At 43.7% G+C, this 9,789-nt stretch overlaps 1 pseudogene; it reads left to right on the top strand.

Moving 5' to 3' along the window:
* The first annotated feature begins 516 nt into the window (after window positions 1-516).
* LOC132515518 (RNA-binding protein with multiple splicing 2-like) lies at window positions 517-1,931 on the top strand (annotated as a pseudogene).
* The last annotated feature ends 7,858 nt before the right edge of the window (window positions 1,932-9,789 follow it).

The following is a 9,789-nucleotide window of genomic DNA, read 5'->3' as shown; positions in this document are numbered from 1 at the left end:
ATCTTTATAACAGATCGAAATCAGTAAATCAGGAACCCCTATAGGCATAGTAGGAAATTGTTTTTCTTCCCTATCCAGAGTCCACTCACCCTATTCCAGTGATATAACACCTATTTTGGTACATTCCTATCTTCCATTTGTATAACCACTGTTTCTTCTTAAAACTAAGAGGAAAGCATGAGGGCCAAACTGACCAATTAGAAATTTTCCCAAGGCCAAATCTTGAGAACCTAGGACTGCTGGAATTTGTTCCTTCCTGTAAAGGTACCCTGACAAGAGAGCTAAGTGGTCCTTGTTGACTGGACCCTTAGAATCCCCCTGGTTCTTGTCTAATTTGAGCTTTGTTCTTTACCTTACCTGTAGATTTTGTTAATTACCTGGTATCAATGTAATAAGATGTCTTTTCTGCTTTAATTAGCTAGAATTAATTTCTATTACTTAAAACTGAAGAACACAAAATTTCAGCTCCCACCTAGGATGTACAAACTTGTAAAGATTATCGCATTAAACCTAAACATGAGGGGGGGTGTGAAAGGTAGTTAACCCACAAAAGCAAAAACTTTCCTTGAGCATTTCAGAGAGCTGAGATCACAAGGCAACTGCATAACCTGAATTCTAATAAGGGACAAAATCCTTCCAGGACAGATGGAACATGTGAGCCTTTCAACCTGTGGCAGAGTAGGGGGAAAGCTGGTGGCAGCCATACAAATAAATGGGTTGGGAAAAAATAGCTAAAATTTTAAAAATATATATTAAAGACACATGTGGGCTGATGCATCAGTTTGGGATAGCTGAACCTCCTAGAAACAAGGGGAGATTGCACTCACTGCAAGCTTTTGCCCACAGGCTTCCACAGGGTACTCACAAAGAGACTGGGGACTGGGCAGGAGATTTGAGAGAACCACCTCGCTAATGCAGGTATGAAGAAGTAATGGACGGCTATTTGGGGATGGGCACAAGGCCTTACTTTCTCCCTTATTTTCTTCTCCCCTACGAAGCAAAGGCCTTAATCTCTGCAAGGAAGGGCAGCAAACCCTCTTGCTTACAGGGTAGAGGCAAAGACGCCTTGCATCTAAGGAGGAAGTAGAAGCAAAAAGCCACCTGCTCTGGAAGAGAGGCAAGAAACCATCCTGGATCTTGATCTTATCAGAGTGCTGTCACCAGCGAGGGAGAGGCAAGAAACTCCTGCACAAGACCAATCCCAGATACAAGACAGAGTCTGGCTGCCATCGACAGGATGTGTAGACACAGTGAGAAAGCTCCAGTCGGCTCAGGTTCCCAGTGCCGCCCCCGCACGCCTCCCCATCTCCCACATCAGGCAAAGTTGAGGTGATCCCAGCCCCAAACAGAGGCTGCCCCGCTCATGGCCCCAATGCTTCACCCCCGGAGCCCACGGCTCACCGCGCCCCTTCCCACCTCCTCGCCGAAGCCGGAAGCCCTGCTTGCCCTCTGCGTCCCCTTGTAACATCCAAGGAGTATGAAGCGTCCCTGATCAAGCTCACATAGAGAGAGGCTTTGTTTTGTGATCTTTGACAGCTGGGCAGGAGCAGAAGTGGCCAAGAATGCATGGAAATGTATTCACTTAGATCCCAAGAATCTGCAGATCTTGAGGGTAGAGTTTGCCAAAGCCAAACCGAGAGGGCCAAGAACAAGCTAATGGTTATACCAAATCCCACCAATGCCCACCCCGCCCTAGGAGTACACTTTATCGCAAGGGCCTCTATGACCTGATGGGGACCACTCTGATCCCCACATCCCCAGAGGCCTGGGTCTCCTACCCTCTGTACCCCACAGAGCTGACCCCAGCCATCTCACCTGCTGCTCTCACCTGCCCAGCTGCCACTGCTGCCGCCGTCCTGCCTGTTCTGCTACGTTGGCCCCCTTCCTCAGACACCACCCAGAAAGGATGGAAATATGGCCAGTTCTGTTAGATCTTCAGTCTTGTCACCACGGCTTGAAGCCCCTGCCCCACTGGGGAGGAAGTTTCCCTGAGCGCCCCCTGCCCCCAAGTGGCCTGTGCAGAGCTGCCACTTCCCTCCAAAGACTGTGAATTTTAAGCCTGACTCAGTGGACTGCTTCCTGTTTCCTTTTTCTCCTCTTCCTCAGCCCTGCCCTTCCCTAAATCCCCTCTCCAAGGCCTCATGGCAGGATTCAGGGGCCTTCTTGCTGGGCCACCCAGATCCAGCTGAGAGGCCTCTCTGGGACTGAGCAAGACCCGACCTCCACTCCAAACTTGCTTCTGTAGCTCCAACTCAGAGAAACAAGGCCTTTCATTTTCCATGTTTTCTGACATGAATTAAGACACAAACTTGTGTATATGTGAGTGTACAGTTTGTTCTCACATTGTGTCGCCATAGCAACAGGTCCTGGCCACGAATAGTTCATCATTCCTGGTCCCTCCCTGTACCTCTCCCCTGTACCTATCCTGCTTCAGTGAGGGCCAAGCGCTGCAGCCTGTTTTTCCCCAGGGACCAGCACTCCCCATTACCACACACACTCCCAGGCTGAACAGGAAGGACCACCCAACACAGAGAGAGTGTTTTCTTTGTCATTTCAAATCAGGGTCCTCCACGTCCTTCTCCTCAGACAGGCCAACACCCTTTAAGGAAATTCTTTCTCTGCCCTTTTTTTTTTTTTCTTTTTTCTTTGCAGTACGCGGGCCTCTCACTGTTGTGGCCTCTCCCGTTGTGGAGCACAGGCTCCGGATGTGCAGGCTCAGCGGCCATGGCTCACGGACGCAGCCACTGCACGGCATATGGGATCTTCCCAGACCGGGGCACGAACCCGTGCCCCCTGCATCGGCAGGCGGACTCTCAACCACTGCGCCACCAGGGAAGCCCTCTCTGCCTATTTTGCTTACCTCTTCCCAGGGCACCCCACCCGTGCCATGGCTCCTCATTCTTTCCACAATTCAAAACCAACCAAAAAGCGAAAGTATTTTTGTACCCTGTATAATGAAATATTTGTGAATCATAAAGAGTTTTTCAAGTGTGTGCAATTATTGAGGAGACCTTTTTGCCTGTCAGATAGGTTTTTCAGATAAAGTTTTGGTGTTTTTTTTGTTGGTTTGGTTTGGTTTGGTTTGGTTTTGGTTTTTCTTTCTTTCTTTTTTTTTTTTTTTTATTTGCCACACCATGTGGCTTGAGGGATCTTAGTTCCCCAGCCTGGGCCCTCAGCAGTGAAAGCAGAGTCCCAACCACTGGACCACCAGGGAATTCCCCCACATAAGTTTAACATTGTGTTTGAGGTGTGAAGAAGAAAAGGGTTTCCGTTCTCCAGCAGTGAGCCTTAGTGTCAACCTTTATTTTAAGAAAAATAATGGGGCTTCCCTGGTGGCGCAGTGGTTGAGAGTCCGCCTGCCGATGCAGGGGACACGGGTTCGTGCCCCGGTCTGGGAAGTTCCCACATGCCACGGAGCGGCTGGGCCCGTGAGCCGTGGCCGCTGAGCCTGTGCGTCCGGAGCCTGTGCTCCACAACGGAAGAGGCCACAACATTGAGAGGCCCGTGTACTGCAAAAAAAAAAAAAAAGAAAGAAAAAGAAGGAAAAAGTACACAATTTTTTGTTTCATGAGCACATCGGTGCTTTGCCTTTGGCCGCAGCTGTGGCTTTCTTGCTATTTTCAGACTTGGGAAAGGAGGAAGCTGTTGTAACTGCTGATCCTGTGAGAATGTGAAACTGGATAATATATGAAATGTAAAATAAAAAAAGCATCCAAAGGTAAAAAAAAGAGAAAGAGAGAGAAAGCTTCACTTCCAAGGCCCAGCTGCACAGGGCTTGCCAAAGAATAAGGCTGGAACAGGACAACAGAGAGTTGTTGGAATGTAGGCAGAGACTGACAGGTGAGGGAGGAGCAGAAACATCAAGAGAAACCCTCCAGCACTCAATCTCTCATTGCAAGCACAAGAGAGTAGTAGCCCAACTGCTAAAAGAATCTGAAGGCTGTGGTGCACAGAAGACAACAAAAGCAAAACAATACCTAAGCCCAATTCAATTCCTGACTATGTTGACTCAACCCCACACTAATGGTCTGACAGAAGAAAAGGTATTCCCATATCCAGGACTAAATACTATTTACCTTAGTCTCTACTGTCCTACACATGATATTCAGCAGTCAATACAAAATTATAAGACAAACAAGCAAGAAAAAACAACCCACTGAGAGGAGATAAAACAATCAACAAAAATAGACTCAGAGATGACCCAGATGTTGCAACTATCAGACAGAATCTTTAGAATAATTATGCTTAATATACTAAAGGATCAAATGTAAAAGTTGGAGAACGTACAAAAATCAATGAGGAATTTCAGCAGAAAAATAGACCAAGTGCCTTCTAAATTTTTGAAGAAATTATATTGCTAAAGAGATTATGAACTCTGACTAAAACAACATTTAACTATTTGAGATTTAACACAACCTTCAGGCTCCCAAACTTGCAACCAGAAAAAAGGAGCAGTGAAAGCTGGACAGGGCTGTCCTGAAGGATTTGCTTAAGGATTGGATGTGGGATGTGAGAGAAAGAGGGGAGTCCTGACTAATCTGATATATAGGATGGAGATGCGTCAAGTGATCTGCAGAAGTGTACTGAAGTAGAAGGTCTGGTGATGGTGTGGGCAGGGTTTGGGGCGTGGCAACAAGGAGTTCCATTTTATTTTTTTTATTATTTTTATTTTTTTTTATTTTATTTTTTTTCTGTATGCGGGCCTCTCGCTGTTGTGGCCTCTCCCGTGCGGAGCACAGGCTCCGGACGCACAGGCTCAGCGGCCATGGCTCACGGGCCCAGCCGCTCCGCGGCATGTGGGATCTTCCCGGACCGGGGCACGAACCCGTGTCCCCTGCATCGGCAGGCGGACTCTCAACCACTGCGCCACCAGGGAAGCCCAGGAGTTCCATTTTAGACACATTAAGCTTGATTTGTTTATCAAACATCTGAAGTGGAGAAGTCAAGTAGAAAGTTGGATGTCTGAGTTTGGAACTGGGGAAATATATCTGGGCTTGAGAAGTAAAATTGGGAGTTCAAAATATATAGATGAGATTTAAAGCCATAAGTCTAGCTGAGGGTACTGTGAGAGGGGATATTCATTGAAACAGAAAAGGCCCAAGGACTGAGCCCTAAGACATTCCAAACTTAAAGAGGTTGAGAAGAAGAGGACGCAGCAAAGAAGGCTGATCCATTATCCCTAGACACACCTGATTGTATGAGTGGATTGTATTAATCCTGACAGACTGACAATTATCACTGAGCCATGTTTGACTGGTCACCTTGAAGATCCGGAAATACGATTTTTTTTAATGAACAGTCATAATATTCTTTTACTTGCACCATATTTTTGAGCTCTTTGGGGGGCAAGGCTAAACAATTTGGTAGGGAAAATGTCATTTTCTGTTCATATAGTATTTTCTAAAAGGTACATAGTAGTTAGTTTTTAAACAAGTTGCTTTTAGCCAGCCAGATGTCATGCCATTTGTATAAATCTATGAATGTAACAAATGACATAAGAAAAGTATAAATTAAAAGTTTTACAATATTTATACTTATACTGGAACTACTCCAAATGGTACTAAAAAATGTAAATTTGCAAATAAAATGAAACTATGGCTTTTACATACTGAGAACTTCAATGTTTTTCAGGGTTTTGTTTTTTTTCAATATGAAGTTTGGCCGTATTTTTATGTACTTTTATGATTTTTTCAGTTATGAAGTATGACATATTTCTGTGTAATAACCATGTTTTCTAGTTTCTGTATTTTGATGTTTGACATCTGAGGTCTTGCTGAACCAGAGGGACTACCCCTCCCAGAGATAGTTAATTTCTAGAGCTAGCAAGCAACTCACCAGCCAGCGTGTCTTTCACATGCAAACTAACCCATCCAGAGCCCACACCCCTAACCCCTTCCTCTAATGGGCTCTCACACTCAGGGCCACTATTACCCTGCCCTATCATCCCAGGGCCAGGGACCAGACAACCAGCCCCTGTCCCCCACAGCCTGCTGAAATTCTTGAAACTAGCCTATCCCAAACCTGCTCAGCCCGCCTCACCTGTTCCTTCCCTCAGAAACCACAATAAAGGTTCTTGCCTGCATTTTACCCGCTCCCTTTTATTCCCTGTGTGGCCCTGTGGCACGTGCTGTGCCTTCTCTCTCTAGGGATCAGTGAGCGCAAAGCTCCTTCATGACAACCATTTCTGTGTCTGCATCTTACCATACAGGAGTAAAGCAAATCCCATGTGCCTGATTAAAACATTTTGCATTTCACCTCACAGCAGGACCTTTACTATATAGCAACACCCTAAAACAAAACACCAAAAAGCAAACAAAGAAAACTAGCTCAGAAAGGGCAAAATCCTCCCAATTCTTGTTTCCCGTAATGTCTGGCTGGCTTCTTCCTCTAGGGAACAAGCAATACATTGTCATCTCTGGTTTGCTGCAGGGAGTGTTAACTAGGAAAATAAAGCTTCATCATGCAGCATAACTGAAGATCTCAAAATATAAGGTTTTCAGGAGATAGAAGTTTGGTTGCTTTTCCCTTTTTCTTTCAGCAAATTTGTTATTCATCTTTGAGATGGTTCAGAGCTTTGCTCTGGTACTAACATACTTTCCAGTTTTCTGATAATTCTGTGCAGCCACTTTATTTTTACCCCTCTTAAGTAGATCTCAAATTAATGCCGGTTGAGTCTTATTGAATTGCTCCTTTGACATCCTTTTATTGAAGTCATTAATGGAGGGATTAATGACATTTTTCTACGGGGAAAGGGATATGGAGAGCTTTTGCCCTTAGCTCATCTCTTGTGAGATGGGATTACAGGCAGCTTGAATGTTTATCTTTTGTGAGTGGGTTTTTCATGATGACAGGACTTACAGGCTATTCTTTTTTTCATGTGCTTACGTTCTGGCATAACTCACTGGATCAATTTGCCCCAACATCATGCGTGGAGACACCCTAAGGCCCCAGAAGGTTTGACTGCCATGTCTGAGGATCACTCTGGTGTGTCCTTCCAGGGCCTCTGCCCCTTCTACCTCAGAGTTGCTGAAACCACGTGTTGCATATCCATAGCTGGAGCATTCTCGAGTGTTCTTGCCATGCCACGCCGTGCTCTGACTTGTGTTCAGTGAAATGCCAGGAGTTAGAATCATCAAATTATGCTGGTTTCAGAGTGGTTTGGGTTGAAAACTTTATGAAGTGATAGATCAGAAATAGCAATATTACTAATAATATTAATAACATTATCATTTGGAACTTCAGAAAGAGATTGTCTGAAAGTAGCCAAGAAGGGGGTGCTATTGTTCATACTGGGCTGAAAACAGAATAAAATTCATCAACACATTAGTTTTTATTTTATTATTAATTTTATAATACAGATTTATTATTAATTTAAAGAGTTCTCTGCCAAGTGGTTGGGACCTTCTGTGGAGAGGATATGACCAAAAGAATACTCAAATCATTGAGAAAATATAGAGTGCAACTTCTTTTTCCTATGAAGTGATTGATGTATGTAAATGATAACGGTTATCTGTTTCTAATCAGTTTAGATTCTGAATTAGGTGCTGGGCTGATGTCAGCCCCTTTGTCATTTTGAACGTTAAGACACTAATTCTGGAGTGAATCATAGCTCCTCCCAAACTTAATCATATTCTGCTGTATGATTATCATACCATATCATGTCATATCATATTATGCCATGTGAGCCAAAGCTGATAGACATTTTAGGCAACTGAGGCTTTTTCAGAGTAACGAAGGGTAGGCTGTCAAGGAGGCTAGAAACATCATGAAGAAGGGCTGGAAATATAGCTGCAGGCACCTCATTGTCTTACAAACAGGAATGTCTGCCTGCAGAGGTGTGGGAGCAGCTGGGAGAGTGCTGCTGGGAGAGTTGGCTGACTTGGGTGGAATACAACATTCTCTGATCTAGTTATAACTGAGCCAAAAAAGCTTTCTCTTGCCTCTCATTGAAGTCTTTGTGTCATTCCTTTTTAAGTTTGTTCTGTTTTGCCAACTCATATTCTTTGGATCACTGTCAGAAATTAAACATGTCATGACTGACCATAGGTTTGTATTTGTGTTCAAATTATATCAAGTGTACATCTTGCTGGAACAGCAATTGGGTGGCTGCAGGTCCACGTCCCTCAGGCTGGGCTCTGGAACATAGGCTGGAGCTCCCCCAAGGGAAGCTTGGGTAGAGACATGGGAGCAAGAGCTCAGGGAAGCTTTATGAAGCCCCGTCTTGGATGTTTCTGATAAACCACAGATTGCTTGCCAGTTTGCAAATTTAAAAATTTCTCATGCCACTCAGGACTGCTTTACTGATAACAGGGTTCTTGGGGACAGCTGGGAGATTGATATCAATGCTTGACTAGACCCAAAGACACAAAATACTCTTCATTAATGGCAATTATAATGGTAGTTAGTATAATGATTGTGCTAGGCACACCAGTATCTCATTCAATCCTCCTAACAATCTCATGAGGTAGGTACTATCATCATCCCCATTTGATGGTTAAGAAAACTGGTTTAGAGAAGTTACCCAAGATGACACAGTGTGTGGCAGAGCTGGGATTCAACCCAGGTGTACATGGCCTCTGAGCTCTACTTCCACACAAAGGAAATGGTCATTTATTCCCCAAAAGTCAACCTCAAAATTTACGTCTCTTGCTTTATAACATCACTGTCTCTTACGCTGATTGTCCTAAGCCCACTAATTATACACTGCCAAAGCCTTCTCTACTTCTCCCTCAGAACACTCATCATGCATGTTATTACCTTTTTTTTTTTTTTGATATCTACCTTTCCTGAACTCTGTAGGGGACAGGACCATGTCTGATTTACTCCCCACTCTATCTCTAGCACTTAGCAGACACTCAATAAAAGTTTTTTGAATATTTTTAAACTCTCATAATTTTGGAATTTTCATTTTAAAACATATTCAAATATATGATGCATACACTCTCTCCAAAAGAGTCTGCCTTTACATATGTTCCTTAAGAGCTGAATATGCTAAAACAAAAATTTAACTCCATGTGGATAGAATCCCTCTTATAACATACGTATTTGTAGAATCACAGAACATGGCTCTTAGGAAACCAGTTAGTTCTATTCTTTCATTTAAAGATTAGGACCCAAACTGATTATGTGACTAAAGTCACAAAGTTATGCATAGCAGAGCTAGAACCAGAAACCTGACTTCTAGGTTAGTGACCTTTTGAAGTCCACCTGTCATTAATTCAATTGGCAGCTTTACATTTATGGAAATATAAATGCAGGGGTTTCTTGATTGCAGGGGAAAAAATCTGGTCAGTGGAGTTTCAGAGGTCCTAGTATCATGTGTACATTTAGAAAACTTGGGAGATGAAAGAAGTATCAGAATAATACTAACTGAATCCTCTGATATATTTAATACATTCGATGTCAAAACACAGTGAAGAAAAGACCAGGTGCTTGGATGGGAGTGTCTGTAATAAGCCAACCAAAGAAACATGGCCTTCTTTGTGAATAGAAAAGTGCTTTTTCTCATTTTAACTTTGCATTTATCTCCCCTGCAGCTTCCGCACTATGGCCATCATTGCATTATGCAGCTTGAAACCTTTCCTACACATCCAGTATACCTGATGTGGGAGCAGACTTCATGCCTCGTCCGGACAAAAAACTAAGGGTCCTGTTGGTGCTGGTACCAAGGCAAATATCCTGTGGTCTGATTTCTGAGGACTGAGACAGCCATAACCCTCACAAAGAATGTGAATCTTTAAAAATATACGTGAGAATCCCCTACCTTCACTCACAATGTATTCATTCACT

This window comes from Lagenorhynchus albirostris, chromosome 2 (genome assembly GCF_949774975.1).
Source record: "Lagenorhynchus albirostris chromosome 2, mLagAlb1.1, whole genome shotgun sequence".
Classification (NCBI taxonomy): Eukaryota; Metazoa; Chordata; class Mammalia; order Artiodactyla; family Delphinidae; genus Lagenorhynchus; species Lagenorhynchus albirostris.
This window is presented reverse-complemented; position numbering and strand designations above follow the sequence as displayed.